This window comes from Candoia aspera, chromosome 4 (genome assembly GCF_035149785.1).
Source record: "Candoia aspera isolate rCanAsp1 chromosome 4, rCanAsp1.hap2, whole genome shotgun sequence".
Taxonomy (NCBI): Eukaryota; Metazoa; Chordata; class Lepidosauria; order Squamata; family Boidae; genus Candoia; species Candoia aspera.
Window position 1 is genome coordinate 100,257,034 of NC_086156.1, and position 11,289 is coordinate 100,268,322.

The window sequence follows — 11,289 nt, forward strand, 5'->3', positions numbered from 1 at the left end:
TTGAGCTGCTGAATGAAAGATGGATATAAATCTAATGAAGTGATTCTACTTTTTAATGAACATTGCCTGGAAAGGTCTGCATTTCTACCTTCGAAATCACAGCATTTTACAAGAAAGGGGAAACATAGCAGCACCAGAGCATTCACACCTAATTCCTAAACTCTGGTTTGGGGCCAAGATTACAGCTGATGGGCAGCTAGTCAGAAATTTGTAGTAGTAATTCAACTTATTACAAAGATAATATAGGCCCAAATCTCTGGAATCTGAGATAAAACAAAGCAATCTTTTGAGCTTTTAATTTCCTGTGCCAAGGTTTCATGAACTGGATTCATACATGACAACAAATAATGATTTGTTTTAACTACAGTTTGTTGAACAATCCATAATTGCCTGGTTCATAGTGGGCTGGTTCCATGGAATACTAAAGCATATTCTGGGCGTCTTGTAAACTATGGTTTGTGGCTGTGTGTTTTGTGTTCAACCAGCCTTTTGTGGTTTATTGCACAAACCATGGCTTACTTAAGTCTTCCAACATGCTTGACTAACACCAGTGGCAAAATTCATACACTGCATGAAGCTGAATTCAAACAAACTACATACACCCAGCTGAGAGTCTTTGGGCCAGTCTCTCTCTCTCAGCCCAACTCACCTCACAGGGTTGTTGCTGTGGGGAAAATAGGAGGAGGAAGGAGTATTAGGTATGTTTGCCGCCTTGCATTATTTATAAAAATAATAAAGGTGGGATAGAAAAATCTAAAAAAAAAATATTACAATCTAGTACAATGCCACAGAACGAGGGAGGGGTGGGGATGTAAACATGAGAGAAAATCCAATGGAGAAAGAATTTGCTTCATTTTAGGCTCCACCTTTATGCCACACCTGTATACATGTAAGTTTATAAAAGGGGAATCAATAGCTCTTCCCCACTCCCTTTTTTTTTTTTTACTTCGTTGTTTTCTCTAGCTTGAAATTGGTAGATTTTATTTCTTTTTGGGGCTTCCCAAAGACAATGTTTGAGTTTCCACAATCTGGAAATTAGCTCCCACAGAGAATGTGGGTGGCTTCCCCCTCCTGGGTGGACTGACTTCTTAGGGTCCCTGCATTTCCTGGAAAGGGAAGTGGGGGTGCAGAAAGCGGGGGTGGTGGGAGGGAAGAAGGTGCCTTGGATTGGGCCTCACGGAAACCCCACCATGCAGAAACAACATCTGGAAGTGGTGATTATCTCCAGCAACAGACACATTTGTTGCAAGCGCCCAGCTGAAACCTGGGGAGAAGGCCAACCTGTTTATAAGAGACCCCGGAGGAATTCTTCGGTTTGCCCCATGGAGTGGGAAGCTTCTCTGCCACCAGAGAGCAGTAGATGCAGCTATTCCAACACCGGTGAGGCAAGAGTGCCATGGAAAGCGAAGGGTTTGTTTGTTTTTTTAAGATGGATTAGTAGGAGACCCTAGTGAGCCGGTGGGAAGCCTTTAGGAAAGCAGCCACTCTTGTCTGCTAGTATGTGTATTAAATGTTAGACAGCTTAGTTTAATTTCAGGAGTTGTATCAGAGCTTCTCAGCCTTAGCAACTTTAAGATATGTGGACTTCAACTCCCAGAATTCCCCAGTCAGCATGCTGGCTGGGGAATTCTGGGAGTTGAAGTCCACATATCTTAATGTGGCCAAGATGGAGTAACACTGAGTTGTACTGACCTCACCGAGCCGTTCCACAGGAAGACTTTTGGATTAAATTGGGCAAATTAGGCTCTTTTTGCGATACGTGATAAAATCAAACTTGCAAGTGTTGATTCATGTCTGTATTGGAGAAGGTTGGAGGTCACTTTCCGTTTCTGCTCTCTCTGTTCTGCAATTTTATAGTTTTTCTTTTTTCTTTAGACCTGTACTCTCTGTTCTATATTCTGTATTTTGTATTTGAATTATATTTGGAAAATTAATAAAATTCTTATAAAAAAGACTTGCAAGTTTTGGTTTGGGAGCTGCTGGGCCAGGAGGTTGTCTAGGGAGGGAGCACCACCTAATGCTTTGTGTACCTTAGTGAGCAGTCCATAGCTTTGTTTAGTCTGAGAGGCAGGTGCAGGAGAGGATGTCAACTACGATGTCTAACTTTTCGGCAGAGCAGAGCCTGGAGTGATCAAGACGTAAGCGCACTGTCTGTTTAGAGGGGGGTGCTGAGTTCCAGTGAGCGAGGGCAGGGGTGCCCACCTTCTCTGCTGACGGACACACGAGAGATTTGGAGAACATGCTGAGGACACTGGCACTGACGGAAGACTTTTACCCATTCATGAAAGGGCTGCCAATCACAAAACACCCCTTTTATTAGAAGCCAGATGGGCATTCTTGGAAGTTAAGAGAAAGGGGAGAAGCTGACACCTTGCATTGAAGAATGCCAGCTTCTCATTTATTTTATTTCTTTTAATGAATAGATGTTTTTTAAAAAAATTAAAGTGGGGCAGGGAGGCTGGCAAACATTGAAGAGGGTGCTTGTGGGTATACAGGCAGTCCTTGACTGACGACCACAATAGGGACTGGCAAATCCATTGTTAAGTGGTGTGGTCTTTAAGTGAGGCATCACGTGACCACACCCAATTTTACAACGTTTTTACAGCAGTTGTTAAGTGAAGCATGTGGTTCCCCATTGATTTTGCTTGTTGGAACCAACTAGGAAGTTCGTAAATGGAGAACATGAAACCCCGGGATGCTGCAACTGTCATAAATACATGCCAGTTGCCAAGCACCCAAATTCTGATCATGTAACTGCTGGGATGCCGTGAGGGTCGTTAATGTGAGGACTGGTTGTAAGTCACTTTTTCCAGTGCTGTCGTAACTTCAAACCGTCCCTAAACGAATGGTCGTAGGACTACCTGTATTGTTGCCCACAGTTGCTACTTTTGGGGGTGTAGGATTTAGAGCATTTGTGGTGACTGAGAATGGGACTGTAATGTGGGGATTTGGTGGCAAGAAGTTTGCAGTGCAAGATTCTAAGGGGTTTGGAGTATGTCTAAAGAGCACGTTCCTTCTCATTAATCTTGACTTCTGTATTTTATCGCCACAGATGGGTTTGTTACCTCCAGCCTGAGCAACCCCACAGCACAGCCGCAGCTCATACACCAGCCTCAGGAGGTTCCCTGCCAGACAGTTTATGATCCCTTTGATTTCACCTCTGATGAGCTGAATCCCGCCTACGAGTGGCCAGGGAATTCTTCCTCAGCCAGGAAACGTAAGTGGTGTCGAGGAACCAAATAAGGAAAGAGGAACAGTTGATGCCCCAGAACATTGAGGTTTTGTGTGGCCCTAAGACGGGAGAGGGGTAGGCAGGAAAGAACAAGAAAACTGGGGCGGCCAAGACTGGATTTATGTGGATTAGGTGACAAAATGCAGGCTATTGGCAAAACAGACTGTGAAGAACCCTTCACGGGGATTCTGCAGGATGTGGTCAAAAAGGTCAGCTGTGATGGTGTGATCGTCATGGCCACCATCTTTTAATTTTTTTTAGAAATTATTAACTAAAATGAAAAACAAAGAATAGAAGACACAAAATTATAAAAGAAGCGGGGGAGAAGCTAAAAAAGAAACAAACACATACAGAGCATATAAAATCCCCTCTCACCCCCATGGGTGGTATGTGTCTTCCTCAATCTCAGGTCCTCTACCAGAGGCCTGGGAATTTGAGGGTTCTGCGCAGTCTCTTAGCTGTTCCTAGCACTGCATCTTCTGGACAGAGAGCTCTGATGTTGCTCCTGGGATCTGCTGGAGACATTCTCCCAGCTTGGGAGCCACAGCCCCAAGTGCCCCTACCACCCCTGGGACTACTTTGGCCTTCACATATATATGATTTTTTAATCCTGCCTTTATCATTTTTATAAATAACTCAAGGCAGTGAACATACCTAATACTCTTTCCACCTCCTATTTTCCCTACAACGACAACCCTGTGAGGTGAGTTGGGCGGAGAGAGAGGGACTGGCCAGCTGTTCCTAGCACTGCATCTTCTGGACAGAGAGCTCTGATGTTGCTCCTGGGATCTGCTGGAGACATTCTCCCAGCTTGGGAGCCACAGCCCCAAGTGCCCCTACCACCCCTGGGACTACTTTGGCCTTCACATATATATGATTTTTTAATCCTGCCTTTATCATTTTTATAAATAACTCAAGGCAGTGAACATACCTAATACTCTTTCCACCTCCTATTTTCCCTACAACGACAACCCTGTGAGGTGAGTTGGGCGAAGAGAGAGGGACTGGCCCAAGGTCCCCCAGCCGGCTTTCATGCCTAAGGCGGGACTAGGACTCACAGCCTCCTGATTTCTAGCCTGGTGCCTTAACTACTAGACCAAACTGGCTTAGACATATATCAATAAATAGAAGCCGTAATTCGCTACAGTCATCTATAGCTAATCTATATTAATCAATTCTGCAGATCACTGAATAATTGGAGCCATATGTTTGTCTTTCCAGTGCTGAACATTAAATCTTTTGGCAACAAGTGAGGTACAGAAAATCCATTTCCTTTGTCCAGATGTCAACTCCCACATGATAAACTTCAAAAGAATATAAACATCTGAAAATATTAAATCTCAAAGCTGAGTGAATGCACGTATTCACTTCTTTCCCAAATGAAACATATATTTAAAACTATATAATTTCACTGCTTCTCCAACAACATAAGTGCAATGAGGTCATTAGTAAAATATTATTTCTTGTTGAAAAAGATGTAATCTAAAAACCTATTGAAACATTTTTTTATAGGTTAAGGAAAACATGCAATTACAGTAAAAAGGAAAAATACACACACAAACAGTTTAGGAAAAAGAACAAAAAAAGAAAAATATAAAAAGGGCATTCTGGTAGCCCCCTTGCAGCTGCCATCTTGACTTTTTTGACCACACCCTATGGACACTCCCGCTCTTTCAAATTAGAAGGAAAAAAATCTCACTGCCAGTATAACTTTTAGTTTGATGTATGATCTTTTAGTTTTCTTTGCAGAGACATTATTTTTGGGAAGCACTGAAAAGTGGGGTTGCTTCCACAGAGTCCAAAGTCACCCAGCTCCCACTGCCCCCAGGCTGGAGCTGGTGTGAGGTTAGGACTGGTGGGACCCAGTTCACTTCAAGTCCAGCTTCAGCCTTGGAAGCTCACTGGGCAATTGGGCCAGTGGCTAATTCTCAGCCCAGATTGTTCCAGTGGGTCCTAGTGAGAAATACTGGAGGAGGGAATCCAGTGCGTGCCAGCTTGAGTTTCAGGAGGAAAGGTGAGACATAAATCCCTTAAAGGAGCAGATACGTTTCAGCAGGTTTGTGCACCAGGAAGAATTTCCATCAGCAGCGCACGGTTTTGTCCTGGGGAAAGCAACTTTTGCTGACAATTGACTTAGAAAAACAGCTGGCAAGGCAGTGTCTAAATTTCCTCAGTAAATGCATACCACAATGAATAAAGAGAAGAGGAAGGAATTGGTCATGGTCTACCTACCTTCACAGGTAAATCTGTTGAGTCTCACTTGCCAGGAGGAACCAGATTCAAAACCACCGAGATCAAGCCATTTTCTCTCTGCCAACCCTCATTTAAAATCTCCTCTCTTCTTCCCCTGCCCTAACGGGCTGCTTGAAGATATACCACAGGTCTAGTTTAAAAGCTGAATACAGGTAGTCCTCATTTAGCAACTGCCTCATTTAGCAACCATTCATAGTTATGACACAAGGGACGCGGTGGCGCTGCGGGTTAAACCGCTGAGCTGTCGATCGGAAGGTCGGCGGTTCGAAACCGCGCGGCGGGGTGAGCTCCCGTTGCTCGTCCCAGCTTCTGCACATCAAGCAGTTCGAAAACATGCAAATGTGAGTAGATTAATTGGTACCGCTTTGGCGGGAAGGTAACGGCGTTCCGTGAGTCATGCTGGCCACATGACCCGGAAGTGTCCTATGGACAACGCCGGCTCCAAGGCTTTGAAACGGAGATGAGCACCGCCCCCTAGAGTCGGACACGACTGGACTTTACGTCAAGGGAAACCTTTACCTTTACCTTTTACACAGTTATGACAGTGATGAAAAAGTAATTTTACGACCAATCCTCACATTTATGACCTTGCAGGTCTGTAAAGCAACGGAAAGCTGGAGTAAGATCATAAGGGCACTTGCGTTTCACTTAGTGACTGCTTCACTTAATGACCAAGTTGCCAGTCCCAATTGTGGTCACTAAATGAGGACTACCTGTAGAAGGTTGGGGGGGTGTCTTGCTATACCCATGTAACATCACTTCTTTGGGAGTAGCACTGACTCCCAGTAGGCTTGTGGGCGCAACTCAAGGTACTTGTTATCATCTCTAAAGCCCTACGTAGCAAAGAGTAAGTTGGGTTATTTGTGGGATGGCCTATTTCTGGTTATTTTCACCGGTCCTAGTAGGTTGCACAAGGTAGATATGCTTTGGCCCACTTGGAGGCAGCATCACCTGCCTGGATCTAGGAGAGGTGTCTTCTCTGCTGCTCTACCTGCCTTTTGGAATAAGCTCCCCACTTTAGTTTCTGGCAGCCCCAACCCTATTAACCTTTCGCAAAGCCACAAAGAGAAGCTTTTCTCCTTTGTGTTGACCCAGGATGGAAGATGAGCCTGTTCTGTGAGGCAGATGCCAGCCTCAGTTAGCTCTTGTATTTTTGATTTTGTTGGTTTTTTGGTTTGGCATAATATTTTCTCTTTTTTATTTTATTTTGTACCTGTGCAGAGCCACAAACTGTGAGAGGGGTGGCTTTATAAACCTTTTAATTAAATAAATTGTGGCTTATTCAATCAACTATGGTTTAGAGCAATGTGTAAACCCAGACACTGTTGGAAGGAAGTCAGATACTCTGGTTTGTTGCATCAGGGTTTACTGGATTACTACAATTGGCTGGATTCACAAAGCACATTGAAACATAAATCCTAGCTTATAAACCACTCTGCCTGGATTCACATACCATGCCAAAGATTAACAAACAGCATAGTAAAGTAGGCTGTGTGAACACAGCCAATGAGTGGCTTGAAGACTGAAGGATGTCTGTCCAGTAGCTTTGAACAGAAGAATGGGTAGCCAATGAGTGGAAGAACATCAATGTCATAAAGACCCTACCCTTTAAGACTAGCCTGCTGAAGAAACGTGGCTGGAGTGGCAGTGCTTCTGCTCTCCTGAAAGGTCTGCTGGGCCCTACTGTCCCTTTGTTTCCTGGTTGTGAAAGATAAACGTGAAGCTGCCTTATGCCAGGTTAGAATAATGGTTCAGAGGGCCATGTGTTCCCTGTTCTAGTTGCAGGAATAACTCTCCAACGTGCTTCTGAAAGAACGCTTTCCCGTGGTCTACCCGATGTGTTTTAACTGGAAATGCCAGGGACCAAACATAGGTGGCTTGCTGTATGAACATGTGCTGCACCCAAAGCTCTGGTCCTTCAGGTTGGATGTCTCTGTGGTGCTGAAACTTCCAAAACAAGTGAAAGCATCTCCAAATAGCAATCAGAAGTGGTTTGTCTTCATCAGAGGCTAATCACTACCAGGCATTGACTTGGTGCTGAGTGGCAGAGATTTATGCCAAGTGGTCCTTAAAGCTGTTTTTTCCCCCTTGCCAATGTCACTGTTTTGTATCCAGGTGGCGCAGATGTCATTCCTCTGCTGAGAAGCACTCTGAGCCCATTCCCGTTGGGTCTGCGGTTGAACAAGCTAGAGGCCATGGTGTGGAGGAAACACAAGATCCATCTGCTTAAGCTGAGCCTGGAGCGAGGTTACAGGGACAGCCCTCAGTTCTTACAAGCAGTGCCTGGGATCATCCTCAAATTCCAGCACAAGAGGGTTTCCCGGTGCCTTGTGCAGCTGGATCCAGGTGAGTGGTCCACCTTGGTTTTCCCCCATAGTGTTCACTTAGCTAGGATCTTTGGGATTTTTATTCAGGGCCTTTCTGTCTCGTTTGAGATTGGTATCCCACCTTCAACAAGAATTAGAGCAACCCCCAGTGAAATGTTCAAGCCATTTTCATGGCTTTCGATTAGCCTTTGCCAGTCTGTCCCCTTCCAGTTGTGTTGGACAAACTCCACAGTTTTAGGGGGTGTTGTTCCACAGGTCTGGAAGGCACCACCAGGGCAAAGGAAGGTACAGGGCTGGTATAATAAACTTCAGGCCACAGGCTATGATGCAGACAATCCTAGGCTGGGGAACCCTTGCCAGTCCTTGATTGAATGGGTAACTGGTCCAACCGGGTCTGATGGAGCTGCATGGAAAGCTGGATTCCTACTCTGGAGCCTTTGAATATCTAATTATTTATCCACTTTGCCTCTTTTGTAGCTGGTGGCAAAGCTTCATACTGATTGTCGCACCACAAGAAAGAAACTACAGTATTGCAAGATCCCTGAGAGTGCTCGTCATAAAGAGTGGGAACAGAATCGGTGCTCAGATTTAATCTCAAGGTGAAGTTACTCCTGAAAATGGAATCCAGCCTATAGAGGGCACCATATCCCTATTTTTGTAGGATCTTTAAAAACAATCTGCAAAGTTAACAACCTAACACTCTGATGCTTGGTGTTAATAGCTAAATGAGGTTGTATTAAAAGCAGCTTTGGAAATTAGTTCCCCAAACCGGAGCAGACTAAATGTCTCCTTGATTAGAACGAGGCAAAGGAGATACCATGCATTATTCAAGCCTGTAAAATATTAGCATTTCCTTTGTGCTGCTTAAGAAGGGGCACCTGGCATGTGGTTCACCTACTGGGCTCTTGGAAAAGAGGAGTGGGAATAGTGATTTGTTTTGCATTATGTGGCATCCCCTTTTTAATTTGTGTGTGTGTGTAAATGAATCAATTAATCCGTGGGTAAGTACGGGTGAGACAGGAGACTGGTGGGTGCCATATGCAGTCTCCATAAGCATATTCCACAGCTTTAATTGCTGTGGAAAGCAGAGCGTTTACAATCGTTGCAGCTTTTCTTCCAGGGACTGATAGAAGGCAAATTAGGATGTATTGAGAGATTGCTGAGTGATCTTCAATAGATGGCCAAGTAGTCTAATTTCCATTTGTCTAGGCTGCCAAAGTGAAAATGTAGGGGTGTGTGTGAAAAAGCACTGCAAACATAGTTCTAGTATTCAGAATAATTTCTGATTGGAGCATGTGTACAGAACCACTTCCTTAAGCTGAAAGATGGTTGATTCTCTCTGATACAACTGTGCGTATAAGACGCAGGCAGGCAGATAAATACCCTCTCTGCAATTTTGCACTTGGCAGACAGGGTTCAAGCAGAAAGAAAAGTAGCTTGAAGTTTGCTTTATCGTCTGTGTTGTGGAAGTACCAAGAAAAAGGCCACTTTGTTGGACTTTCTCTGCAAGGATGACAGGCTCTTGGGATGGGCTGTTAGTAAACATAAATTCATTTCCTTTAGTCATGCTGAAAAATTGCTGTGTGATGCAATTCCATATTGTGCTTCTTTGCACTAGAAATCTCTACCAGTTGCTTTAAAACACTAGTCAATCAGGAACGCTGGAGCTTTCTGAACAGATTATAAAATATCATAGGTTTTTATCAAACTTCCAATTTAATTATCCAGGTCCCCCCCCCATTCTCTTCTTAGGTGGATTCAGATGTGTATGAATCTGTTTTCCGCTTTCATTGAGTCAATGAACAAAAAAGTAAAGGAAGTCTTATTGATCCACAAAGAAAAACACCTAAACGATCTTAGCTAGGATAAACCTTTCATCAGGACCATTCAAATCTTGCAAAATAATGAACAAACTTTTGAGTTCAGCTGTTCCACTGTTGTGCAAAGCAGGGATGCGGTTAAAAACAAGCTGAATCTTGTGCTCATTAGATCTGTATTTTGACTCAGGATTACAGAGAGCCTGTTAAAGACAACCAAGCCTAGTCCTTTGCTCAGGGCAAAAATCCAAATTAAAGCATCCCTGACAAGGGGTTATCTAGGTTCTCCTTGAGTACATCCAGCAAGAGAGAGCTCCCCACCTCACTTGGTGATGGATTTACTGCTGGACTGCACTTCCTGTTAGGGTATTTTCCTTACAATTAAACTGCAATTTGTCTTCTCGTAACCGAAGGCCAGTTTGGTGTAGTGGTTAAAGCATCAGGCTAGAAACTGGGAGACACTGAGTTCTAATCCTGCCTTAGGCACAAAGCCAACTGGGTGACCTTGGGCCAGTCACTCTATCAGCCCTAGGAAGGAGGCAATGGCAAACCACTTCTGAAAAACCTTGCCAAGAAAACTGCAGGGATTTGTCCAGCAGTCTCCAAGAATTAGATACAACTGAATGGAAACAATATTTTTTTTAAAAAGGCCATTTTTCCACATCCCACATGTTGAAAAGGCAGAGAACAGATTGTGAGCTTCTTCAGACTTTACCATATCCCTCCTCTGTCCCAGTCATCTTTTCTCAAAGCTAAATATACTCAGGTATCTCAGTCTGATGCCTCCTAGAGCTACATTTGCAGTTATCCTGTTATCTTTCCTTAATATTTTTATTTTCTTTTTTTGGCAAGAGTTTAAGTTGACAAAATCAGCCGGGGTTTACAAATGGAAGGTAACGCCACTCCAGTAAGAGGCAGAGCTATGGTACAACTAAGTCTCCCCTGCAGACATTCCAAGAGAAGATGGAAAATGATAATCTGATGCAATTCATCTCTGTGAGGTGCCATAGGATTGGGATCTGGCGGGGGTGGGTGGGCAAAGAATTCCAGAGAACCTGAAAGCTTTGCTCCAGAGGGGTATGGTCTGAAAGTCAAGATGGGGGTCACAATGGTGCGATCAACGCTCTGCCTACGTGTGATGCATATAAAAAAGGCGGAAGTTCAGTTGCACTGCTGTGGCTGCCATCTTAACTTTTTTGACCTTACTCTGGGAACACGCCTGCTTTGCTCATTACGTTTACTTTGTAATATAGTGTTCAGTGATGGATTTTAGAGTGGATTGCAAGAGGACCAGATGGTGCTGCTTTCTCCTCCATCCATCCCTTCCTGAAATTTTTATAGAAGACCCGTCTTTCTCCTACTCTTTATTGGCTTCCCTGGATCAATACTTTTTTCTTCTTTCTCTCCATTTGTGTCCAGAGGTTTATAACAGTCAGTCTGTCACTCCTCCTTTCTAAATGCTTTCCCTTAGAAACCAGTGAGGTTCAGTATAATGACCGTGATCTCTTCAATATCATTCTAGTTTCTGCCTGCCTTCGATTCAATATGTACCATATTTTGATAGGAGAGGGGAGTCTGAAATAAAACCTAACGAAGATAGTGCAACCTCCCCCTTTTAATTCCAACCAGAAGTATGCACGAGTGACTTCCATTTTTATCA

General features: G+C 43.9%; 1 protein-coding gene across 1 annotated transcript in view; it reads left to right on the top strand.

Moving 5' to 3' along the window:
• Nucleotides 1–11,289, top strand: part of TFPT (TCF3 fusion partner) — a 160,443-nt gene that overhangs the window by 43,636 nt on the left and 105,518 nt on the right. The window lies entirely within an intron of this gene.